Source organism: Bombyx mori, chromosome 27 (assembly GCF_030269925.1).
Source record: "Bombyx mori chromosome 27, ASM3026992v2".
NCBI classification, from domain to species: Eukaryota; Metazoa; Arthropoda; class Insecta; order Lepidoptera; family Bombycidae; genus Bombyx; species Bombyx mori.
Genome location: NC_085133.1, coordinates 8,422,490 through 8,434,496, shown reverse-complemented (window position 1 = coordinate 8,434,496; position 12,007 = coordinate 8,422,490).

Below are 12,007 nucleotides of genomic sequence, written 5' to 3'. Positions count from 1 at the left end.
AACCATCATGAATATTCAGCGAAGAAGTTTTCGAATTAGTCTAATTTAACTTAAACAATGCAAGAGGAGTTTGGTAAAGTTTTTCCAATTCTAACGCGTTCATAAATCAAAGGTTTGTACCAGCTAACATAAAGTGTTTTGGTTAAGTTAGCATTATTTTAAATTGAGAGTTAAATTTAAGTTGATTGCTTTTTATTTTTCAAGTCTGTTGTGATATTGAAGAGAATTTATTATTAATATCCCAGCTATAGATAATACACTTAATATTTAAGAATCTCAGCCATTCGTTTGACAGATATTGGCAATTTTATTGACAAGATTTAGGGTTCATTGAACTTTGAGCAAACTTAAAAATGTCAAGGCTTTTTCTCGGTTTTCAGATTTCGTTTTCAATTATACTCCGGCTGCTATATGCCAGACTCACCAGAAGATAAAATATGACAGCGTTTAGTGATCACAAAATGAACGCAGTTCCGGATCCACTTAGATTGGAAGTCACAATTGTATTTAAATATTGGTTCCCTATTTCGGCAAGCATAATTGGAAATAGGCAGGATTGTAGTATCAGCGTAAATATCTATGCAGTTACAAGAGTTATATCCTTGTTAATCATGTTTTATTTGTGAGTTCAAGTGATGCTTAATATCAGCTCTGACAAATTCGTGATAATGATCATGAATTTTGAGTGAGCGACAGTAGCCAATGATGTGATAGAGTTGTCATGAAAAAACATTCAGTAGAGCCAATAACACGCTTGGCGCGTCGTTGATTAACGCACGAGGCCTGGCTAAGGTGTGACAGAATTAGAGAGGCCGCGAAACACTAAAGTTTGATATTTTCTAATTTAACTTTTTTAAAACTTCCTATCCTGATTTACTAACCTAAGGCCTATCCCTAACAAGGATCCTTCGTATTAGACAGCCAGTCACAGCCAAATAAAATTTAAATAGATTTAAATGGGCTGGAATGGACGAAAATCTGGTATTTTTTTCTTGTACGCATCATGCAAAAAAGTTAGAACAAAATCTTTTTTAGTATGTACCAGCTTAAGTTAACAAACGACTAAGTTAATAAGAATTTTAATGGCTCACCATCATTCAAGTTGAGGCTTAGAAATACCAGTTACTAATTAACGAGCGAATAGCGTTTTACAGCAACACAATGCTTTGTGTAATTCTAAGCGAATTTCCTTCCCGTATCCAGGTTTACTTAATTTTCCCGTATCAAGCGAATAGTTTTGTGAAAATTACTTTCACAAGATATTAGAAGCGTCATTCTATGTAGCAGGTATTAATCTAAACTTATTGGTACACGACTCACATCTCTTGGGGTTACTGTTTTTCACGATTCCTCTTCGTTTGTTATCTTCTAACTAACTCCTTCATCTTAAGATGGCCAAACAATACACTGATGGAGGATGATGTAATGTGGTCAGTCGTATATCTGTTGGAATTAAGACCAGAAAAACCAAAATTATTTGGATTTTCTGCTTTGGATTCTTGTCTTTCTTAACTATAATTACTTGGTTACCTGTCTTGATCAATTTCAGTAATAGATGTCGGGCCGTTTTTGTTAATTATATTTAACATGAGGGCTATTTAGAAGAACGACTGTGTAACATTGTGCAGTTTTGATAGGTGGATTTAAATAGTGCCAGTACAGTGAAATAATTCATGTCGGAAATCCATAAATTGGACAGACTAAGGTAACATGTTGTGAGCCGGTGGGGTGCCGGTGGGGTGAGCTTATAAAAAATCCAGATTTGACTTTACGTTTTTCCTCCGCAATAGATATCGTGCATATTCTATTTTGCAATGTATATTTCGAATAATTTTGGTAAACAGTCAGGAAAATCTGTCGGAACAAAATTTTGAAAGTCTATTCGTAAATTTTACCTTTCGCCGTCTTCTGATACATACGAATATTGCGTATAATAAAAGCGGAGGGACTTCGGTTCCCTCTGTATTTTGTACCGCATGGGGAGTGCTCTGAGGAATTGCTTGAGAGATACCACCATCTCATTTTTACCATCGCAACGCTCGCCACCGGAGTAGAGTTCATCCATACTACCTGGAGCCACTGCGTTCATCCATATTACCTGGAGCCACTGCGTTCATCCACAGTGCGCTTCCAGAGATTTTTTTTACCACGCGCCATCCGGCTTTGGAATGAGCTCCCCTCCACGGTGTTTCCCGGGCGCTATGACATATTCTTCTTCAAACGAGGCTTGTGGAGAGTACTTAACGGTAGGCAGTGGGTTGGCTCTGCCCCTAGCATTGCTGAAGTCCATGGGCGACGGTAACCACTCACCATCAGGTGGGCCCTATACCCGTCTGCCTACAAAGGCAACAAAATATATATATATATATATATATATATATGAGTTCTAAAGTCTCAAGTATAGTTACAACGGTTGCCCCACCCTTCAAACCGAAACGCATTACTGCTTCACGGCAGAAACAGGCAGGGCGGTGGTACCTACCCGTGCGGACTCACAAGAGATCCTACCACCAGTAAAAATTCATTCATTCACGTTATATGTCCAATGAAAAGCTTTTATCCGAAGTCAATACTTCGATCTCCTTGAAAATTAACATCAAAAACTATTCGGCCTTTAAAACTTTTGCGCCCAATTAATTGTAACGGATATGTTCCGGAAGATTTCACTCACCCGTATCGAAAGGTCAGTTGAGAAGCTCGGGATGTCGTCCCGAAACGAAAGTTCCCGGTTAAAACCTTTTGAGTACCAGGAAAATTATTTATCACGAATCGATAGAGAATCGAGAGAGATCGTTACTTGTCGAAGCTTTTTCGTTGATTAAGGGCTTTGTTAAGTCTCAAGTAAAAATCTCGGATAGTAAGACGTAGCTTAATATTTTTGGATTTGCTTCTTAATTATTATTGAGTTAACGTCTGACTAGGATCTGTCATAGATTGATACTGGTGCGGCGTCTTCTAGCAAGTCCGCATGGGTAGGTACTACCACCCTGCCTATTTCTGCCGTGAGGCAGTAATGCGTTTCGGTTTGAAGGATACCCTTAGCCGTAGTCGTTGTACCCCAAAACTGAAACTCAGAACTTAATGTCTGATGGTGGGCGCGACTTTTAGTTTGCTAATGTCGATGAGTTCCGGTAACCATTTACCATCATGTGGGCTATAAGCTCGTTCTTCCATCCCTCAAATAACCCCATCACCAGTAAACACCAATAAAGCGAAAAGCGTGTTCTTATTGGTGACAGGGGCGTCTATTGTAAGCTAATTAGGTACCACATCATACCCTCTATTCTATTGACGCGTTCCGATTCAAAGGATGAGGTAACTGTTAAACAATATAATTGAGATTTAAACTTCATTCATATGTATTTATTTTATGTATTTCATTATATATGTACGTGTATGTATATGTTTATGTTATTTATGTGTGTAATTGTGTATGTATATAGTTTGATATATTATGTATTAGTGTTTATTTTGATTATTTTTATTGTTAATGTCTATAGTATAAATAATTAAATTAATTAGATTGTACTCATCTACCCACTCATGTAAAGCTTTCCTTCTTTGAGAACGGTTAGCTGGTAGATAACTCAATTGTTGAGTTAAGCTCGCCATTTTTTATATCTTATCGCAATTACTGTATTATATTAACAGTGTGTACAAATAAAGAATAAAGAATTCAATAGACATTAGTAGAATTGAGCTTTATTTATGCAAGGTTAGGTGTCTATATTGATTACTAAGAATCGTGGAAGGTAAATATTTCTTACGTGACGCATGAACGATTATGAAGTGGTAAAGTATTGTATGAACTGACAGGCAGATACATAAATAAATAGATAGACAAGTATTAATGAAAACTGGGAACTTCTAATTTTACTAGAGTACCATTATATAGGTATATATACTCTTTTTTTTAAGCTATTGCATAGCTTCTATCGCGGGCCTTGAGCGTGACGACTGAATCAAGAAATTCCGTAACGAAAATAACCTGACACCTCCACTACGCCTACTATGGAGCTCGCGTTCAACACATTCACACGTTGCACTGGTGTAGTGTTTGTGAATAAGCGCGTGGCGTGACATCGCACTGCATGAGCATCATGAAAAGTCTGCCCATCTCTCTCTCACGCGGTCTAGCTTATGAGGTTGAAGGGGGCAGTTAATGTTTTGCTTTTGTTAATTTTTATAAATATAGCGTGGTCTTATTTTTATTATTGTTTTAATATTAAATTACTATTATTGTCTAATTGTAATTGCATAAATTGATAAAAAATGCTTTGCAATAGCCTTACCGGGGCAGTCCCCGAGTGCCACATGTCTTTTTTTATTGCTTAGATGGGTGGACGAGCTCACAGCCCACCTGGTGTTAAGTGGTTACTGGAGCCCATAGACATCTACAACGTAAATGCGCCACACACCTTGAGATATAGTTCTAAGGTCTCAGTATAGTCACAACGGCTGCCCCACCCTTCAAACCGAAACGCATTACTGCTTCACGGCAGAAATAGGCGGGGCGGTGGTACCTACCCGTGCGGACTCACAAGAGGTCCTACCACCAGTAATTACGCAAATTATAATTTTGCGGGTTTGATTTTTATTGCACGATGTTATTCCTTCACCGTGGAAGTCAATCGTGAACATTTGTTGAGTACGTATTTCATTAGAAAAATTGGTACCCGCCAGCGAGATTCGAACACCAGTGCATCGCTATATACGAATGCACCGGACGTCTTATCCTTTAGGCCACGACGACTTCAAACTTATGTTATCGTGTGATTATTTAAAGGGCACGTAAGCTTTTGAATACATTAAACAATCAAACGCACACATGCGCCTGCAGGTTATATCGGATTAATTTGTTTAATTCTTGTAATTATTCGTTGAAAATGATTATTGGAAATTATGAATCTTAAATAGCACGTTTTGCAGACTGCGGATAGGCTGCGCGCCTGTAATTGCCGATGTCCATGAGCGTCGGTGATCACTTAATATCAATTGGACCATTTGCATTAAAAAAAAGAAGTGGTTAATGTTTTCTTTTCTTTCACAGCCCAAGTAATCTCTGAACTAATTTGCAACTCCTAATTTATTAAAATTTCGTTTTTGTCGTTAATGATTTTCGTGGATGTACCAAAACACTTAACTGGTGGTAGGACCAATTGTGAGTCCGCGCGGGTAGGTACCACCACCCCGCCTATTTCTGCCATGAAGCGGTAATGCCTTTCGGTTTGAAGGGTAGGGCAGCCGTTGTAACTATACTGAGACCTTAGAACTTATGTCTCAAGTTGGGTGGCGCATTTACGTTGTAGATGGGCTCCAGTAACCATTTAACACCAGGTGGGCTGTGAGCTCGTCCACCCATCTAAGCAATAAATAAAAAAAGCACAAGGGACATTTAATAAATTATTGTGGTAGCGCAATATCTGAAAATAGTTTCGCCACATGACATACGCGTCCCGTGTTCTTGAATGACTGACGTTTGAGCCCAAGGGAACTTGAATCTTGAAATCGAAACAGAACAACGTGAATTGTGTACTCCTCTTTATTATCTGAAGCTCGAGGGATTGGGTCTTTGGTGAACGGATATTGCCAAATTCAGTTGCGCAAGTTCGTCTTTTGGTAAATTAGATTTTCCGTTTTTTTTTCTCTTTCGCATTTATCTTATTTCTCTTTCGTTTCGCGATATAACACGAGATGCTAATTAAAATGAAAAAAAGAAACAAAAAAAAATTGACATCATTTAAAATTGGATCTGAACTGTCATCATTAAAACTGTAAGTCATTGGCGGAAAGTTGAAAAACAAATGCTTGTCAATCATTGTTTGGATAGTTACTAAGCTAGATAGTCTTGTTCGATTGATGTATTGTTGTGATGATGATTGATTTTAAATCGTCGTGGCCTAAAGGATAAGACGCCCGGTGCATTCGTGTTGAGCGATGCACCGGTGTTCGAATCTCAGGCGGGTAGCTACCAATTTTTCTAATGAAATACGTACTCAACAAATGCTCACGATTGACTTCCACGGTGAAGGAATAACATCGTGTAATAAAAATCAAACTCGCAAAATTATAATTTGCGTAATTACTGGTGGTAGGACCTCTTGTGAGTCCGTGCGGGTAGGTACCACCACCCCGTCTATTTCTGCCATGAAGCGGTAATGCCTTTCGGTTTGAAGGGCGGGGCAGCCGTTGTAACTATACTGAGACCTTAGAACTTATATCTCAAAGTGGGTGGCGCATTTACGTTGTAGATGGGCTCCAGTAACCACTTAACACCAGATGGGCTGTGAGCTCGTCCACCCATCTAACAATAAAAAAAATGTATTCCAATTCGTTTGGTATCGAAGAAATTCATCATTTTAATGGTAGCCGAAAATTGGACATGTTAACTAGACGGTCCAAGGTCGGAGACCGGAGCTAGTGATGTATCTAATGAAACTGATTCGATCAATCATGATAGATTGAAGCGAATAAAACGAAATTCGTGAATCAAACGACTGAGTCATTCGAAGAATTCGTTCGGAATGACCGCTAACTCGCCTTTATATTCATATTTTGCTTATTACGAATGCTCTACAAAAATAACAGTATCTATGATCTTAATATTTAAAGAATTGGTTTTTCTATACCATAAAATAGAAGTTATTACTTTTCCACTCTAGAGATAACCTTAAAATGATGCATTTTTTCCCCTAGCTATTTTCTGGTAGCTAAGCTATTATTCCAGCTATGCCCAGACTGTAGGGTGAGCTCACGGGCTCAACCTTAGAAAATTTTCTAACGCTAAATAACTGCTTCGTAGAATCACGCGTAATTCTATTTTGGGCTAAGTGCGCTCACAAAAGCTATAGGGATTTTTTATTCAATATCGCAGATTACAAGAGCTTTGAACAAAATGTATTGGTCCTTGGGTTTCTTACCGTGACTAATAAGTACAGTTATATAGATTATTTCTAGACATTACTTGCCGTACTCGCTCGCTTCGCTGGGCATTTAAAATTAACATTATTATTTATTGTCATTATCATAGAAATATTAGCCTATCCATTAAGTACATGTTTTTTCTACATGAATACCAAGTTTCAAGTCAATCGGATGCATGGTTCAGTAGTTATAACGGAACATCCACTGTAGATTTATATATTAGTATAGATATTATGTACAGTACAGATATTTAGAAGAATCTCTATATAAAATCAGTGAATTGAAGTCCGCGTATTATTATTTATTAGTCACTAGCTGACCCGGCAGACTTCGTAGTGCCTCAATCGATAAATAAGACCTAAACTTTTGTATAAAATAAACTTAAAACAAACAAAAGGAATCCATCCGACGGGGGACACATCAAAGGGAAAACAAAATTGTTATTTTTATTTAATTCTGAGCGTTTTCATATTTATCTACCTTTTAAACCTTCTCTGGACTTCAAAAAATAATTCAATTCAAGACCAAAATTAGCCAAATCGGTCCAGCCGTTCTCGAGTTTTAGCGAGACTAACGAACAGCAATTCATTTTTATATAATAATATGTATATAGATTACATATTTCGAGCATTACTGTAACACTATGTATCGATAATTGTGTGAACTAAAACTAGAATTTCGTGTATCGTTCGAATCCGATTCGGAGAATTTATTCAAAATGCTAGAGGCTAGTTTATATAGGGTGACCACTGTTTAGGTTAAAATTAGGAAAATCAAAAACGTATGATGGTGAATTAATATTTTTTGCGATCAATAAAAATCTTGTTTGCAATGAACATAGACGGATTTCTGAGTAGGCGCCTTAGCGTGTAACATTTGAATTGTAAACAAAACATTTTTTTTTCTGCCAATTGATTGAGGTAACTGAAAAGGTAAATTGATACACATCTATTTAAAAAAAAAAATATTTAAAAAAAAAAGACATGTCCGCTGAGTTTCTTGCCAATTCTTCTCAGGACGGAGGCTAGTTCTTGTGAATTGGCGGTAGTTCTTTTGACGTTCAACAAGTATGTACTTTCATTTATGTTGAATTTTTTTTTTTTGATTTCATTTGATTTGATAAAGAAATTGTCTTTTTCATGAGAATTAAAAGTTCTTCATCCACATTTATGTTTGAATTGTGTGTTCTAAAGACTTGTTTGAGGTAGCCCTCTCATTGCTTTTATTCTATCGCATCGTCTTCTATCGGAGAAATGTTTATTATACGATTCGGCATTTTTTAATATTATTAGTGAACGACCTCCAAGTTCCTTACGCGAATGACCTTAAAGTATTTAGCGGTAGCAGTAGGTCGGTAAAAAGAAAAGAAAGATTTCTTTTCGATACAAAAACAGTGGAATGCTTATGGATATGTCTGATACCGCCTTCAAAAGTTGATCTTCACTGATCTCAACACAAACAATGAACGACCAAATTAAAATGAATCCAAAAAATCCACATTCAATCAAAACCGATGGCAACAATAGTCCGGATCGCCTTGACAAACTTTTTTTTTGCAAAAAAGGTACATATGATTAAACTTTTTGTGTATTTGTTTTATTTTTATTATGAAATTTTAGTAAGTCTGTAATTTAGTGAGTAAAACTTGTGCCAGAGAATTTAATGCATCACTTGATAAGAAAGAATACATTGAGCATCTTAGATGTCTGAGGTCTGTTTATACCAATTAATTGCATTTTTTTTATATATTTTTCTCCTACGTCCCGGAATCTCGTAGGTTAGGCTTGGCCCAAAAAGTAAGGCGCAGTGATCCCGAATGGGCAGGTAACCATCACACCGATGGTGGAACGTACCTGTACTAGATCACACAATGCCCAGTAATTAAGCAAATAATATTTTTTGCGGTATCGGACAGCGAAGAGAACCAATCTGTCTATCTTAGACTAAATGCAGATCAAGACAAGACTGTCCACACTCTGTCTTCGCCGCGCACACGAGTACTTCGGTCATATTGCTCGGAAAACACCGGATAGGTTAGAGAAGAGACTTTTCGTGACAGGGAAGATCGAGGGAAAGAGACCGTGCGGGCGCAGTCCGATAAGGTGGTTCGACCAAATCCGCACCACACTGTAGATCCCATTCCACGAAGGCCTTCATGCGGCCAATGCTTGGAGGCGCTGGAGACTACTAGACATTACAAGGAGTGAAATTCTGTCGAAATATGATGGCCACGACCCTCAGCAGTTAAGAAACGACGCGAGGAGAGGTTTTTCATAAAAAAAAGATGTGTGGTGTCGTAGGACACCGGATAGGAACGAAGTTCCTTATGATAAAAATATTAATTTTAAGTTCTATTCGAGGCTTAAAGAAAATAATTATTCGGGTATACATTTTTTAATTATGATTTTTTTATTGATAACAAAAAACTACATACTTTACAAAGTTAGCAACTATATTTTATTCACAATGATTTATAAAAATATATATAATAATAATATACAAAGAAACAGCTATTTATATAAATAATAATAATAACCGTCATCACGTAGACTATACATTAGGCACTGTATAGCCATCATACTAAGACTATACATAAATAATAAAAAATCTTACGTTACGGACGTTTTTTCCCGGTTAGGGTACCCCTCCGCATCGTCCCATAAGGAACTTCGTTCCAAAAAATAATCCTTTACCGCGAAAATCCCTTGTGAACATAAGTTCAGTATATATGTCATTAGATTCGTTCCTGTCGCATCGCTAGATACAAATACACCAGGCGTTCTTATCCTCTAGGCCACAACGACTTGAAACACACACGCGATATAATATCCTGTATTGCAGCATGAAGTGTGCCGTTCAAAAAACACGGAATGCTCTCGCGAAGTTAAAAATGTTTAAAAATAATTATAGCCCAGATATACAGCAGAAGCTTACGTTGATATCGTAAACAGTGACGCGTCTGGATAATGTCGGACGATATCAAAGGTGAACGAAGTTCCGATCACTGGTTTTCGTACAGATAGATTTATTTCATTTTTTTTTTACAGCCGGGTTGTTTTGTACACGATTCGAGACCAATATATCTATTTGTGAGACATGAAAAGCACAGAAATGAATCAGTTTATTGCTTCCCGATGGGTCTAATTTGTCTGGTGACCGTTTCTTAATCGATTGGTGGTTTTATTGGCTCTATATTACCATCGTCGGTCGCATGCTGCTTACATCCAATGGATCCCCTTGAATTTCGATAGGTCAACTTTGGTTTCGGCCTGCGATCGTTGTGGCCAGGATTGGGTGACGCCTATGTCCAACAGTGAAGCAGTAATGCGGTTTGAAGGGTGGGGCAGCCGTTGTAACTTGTACTTGAGACCTTAGAACTTATATCTCAAGGTGGGTAGCGCATTTACGTTGTGGATGTCTATGGGCTCCAGTAACCACTTAACATCATGTGGGTTGTGAGCTCGTGCACCCATCTAAGCAATAAAAAAAAAACACAAACATATAATACAATTATTATCATACAGTGAAATCTTGTCGCATGTATACATACCATTTTGAAAAGTATTGTTCGCTAAGAAAAAAAGTTTACTTTATGGAAAACTAATCGTATTTTCTATTCTTTCCAGATTGCCGTCTTAAAGTCTCAGTTCTCAATATGGAAATATTTGAAAACCTTGGAATTCGCTTTACTTCTTAAAAAAAAGAACAGCTAAGTACTATTTTCTTTCCTGTCTGTCAAGGGATAATTTCTGTTTAGTTCGGATTTACGGGCTTTAGTGTAATTTGTAATGATTAGAAGAAAAAGAAGATATTTTTGTAAGACTATACCTAATAAAAAAAAGAATGTAACTTATAAAATGAATTTTGAACCGCTTAACACAAGGTGGGCTGTGAGCTCGTCTACCCATCTAAGCAATAAAAAAAAATCATAAGACGAACGCTTGTTTTCTGATATAAAATATAACAAAATAAAATCGTTATGTTGTTGTGTAATTATGCATCTATAATAGTTTTTATGATAAGACATGTTTTTTGGTTACAACCTTTTCGGATTAAGCAACAAAATAATAAAAAAATTGCTGGGAACAAATCACGCACGGTCACCCGGCCCTAAATTAGGATCCCCTGTGTTATGGATACCATAGACTGACATATGAACGTATATGACGTGTTTACAATTATTTTACCTTGTTGCATTATATTATTCTTTACATACACATTAAATTTTGGAGCGAAAAACTCTTGTTTTAAGCGCTTGACCCTCCGTGAGCAAAATGAGTAGATAAACGCATTTTTTTTTTGGTCAGTAGGAAATCGCCGGACTTCCGCCCTTCACTGGGGATAGAGGGCGGAGCATGTCAGAGTCGAACTGACTAAAACCTCCTGTCGCTCAACAAGCAACGTTCAAACCTCGCATGAGACAGAACTCATGAAGAGGCAAAGGGGGGAAAGTGAAGCGTTTAGTGCAGAGCACATCTCTCCCATCACCCTTCCCCTCGGGACGCCGGACCGGTGGTCGTCGGCGCCACGACCACCAGCCCTCTCGGTCGGCAGGCTATCCGAAGCCCGCCTAGATGGCGCCGGTTAGAGTGAGTTATCCTACGGAATACCCCGCTGGACCAGAACCAGCGTGGGTCGAGGATAGTCGGCCTTCCATCACTCGGATGCTCTTGCGTAAAACGCATAGGTAACTTTATTTACAAGATATGTTACTAGATCATAACTGACCGACGTGTTACCACACGCAAGCAATGCGTAATAATCAAAGCCACATTACGATTCAAGTCATCGATTGAAACAATAAATTTATACAGGAAACTAAATGATGTGATATGTATTCATGCGGTCGTAAATACAGACAGCCGTGAGGGTTGAAGGCTTATTTCGTTTATCTCCATGCAACAAGCGAATAACATTGACAATGGTTGGTTAAACACACGCTTTTTTTTTCCCTACCTAAGCTGATGGGCTTTGAGAGGCCATTTCAGCATAACCCTAACAAGTAGTTTTCACTGGTGGTAGGACCTCTTATGAGTCCTCACAGGTAGATACCACCACCCCGCCTATTTCTGCCGTAAAGCAC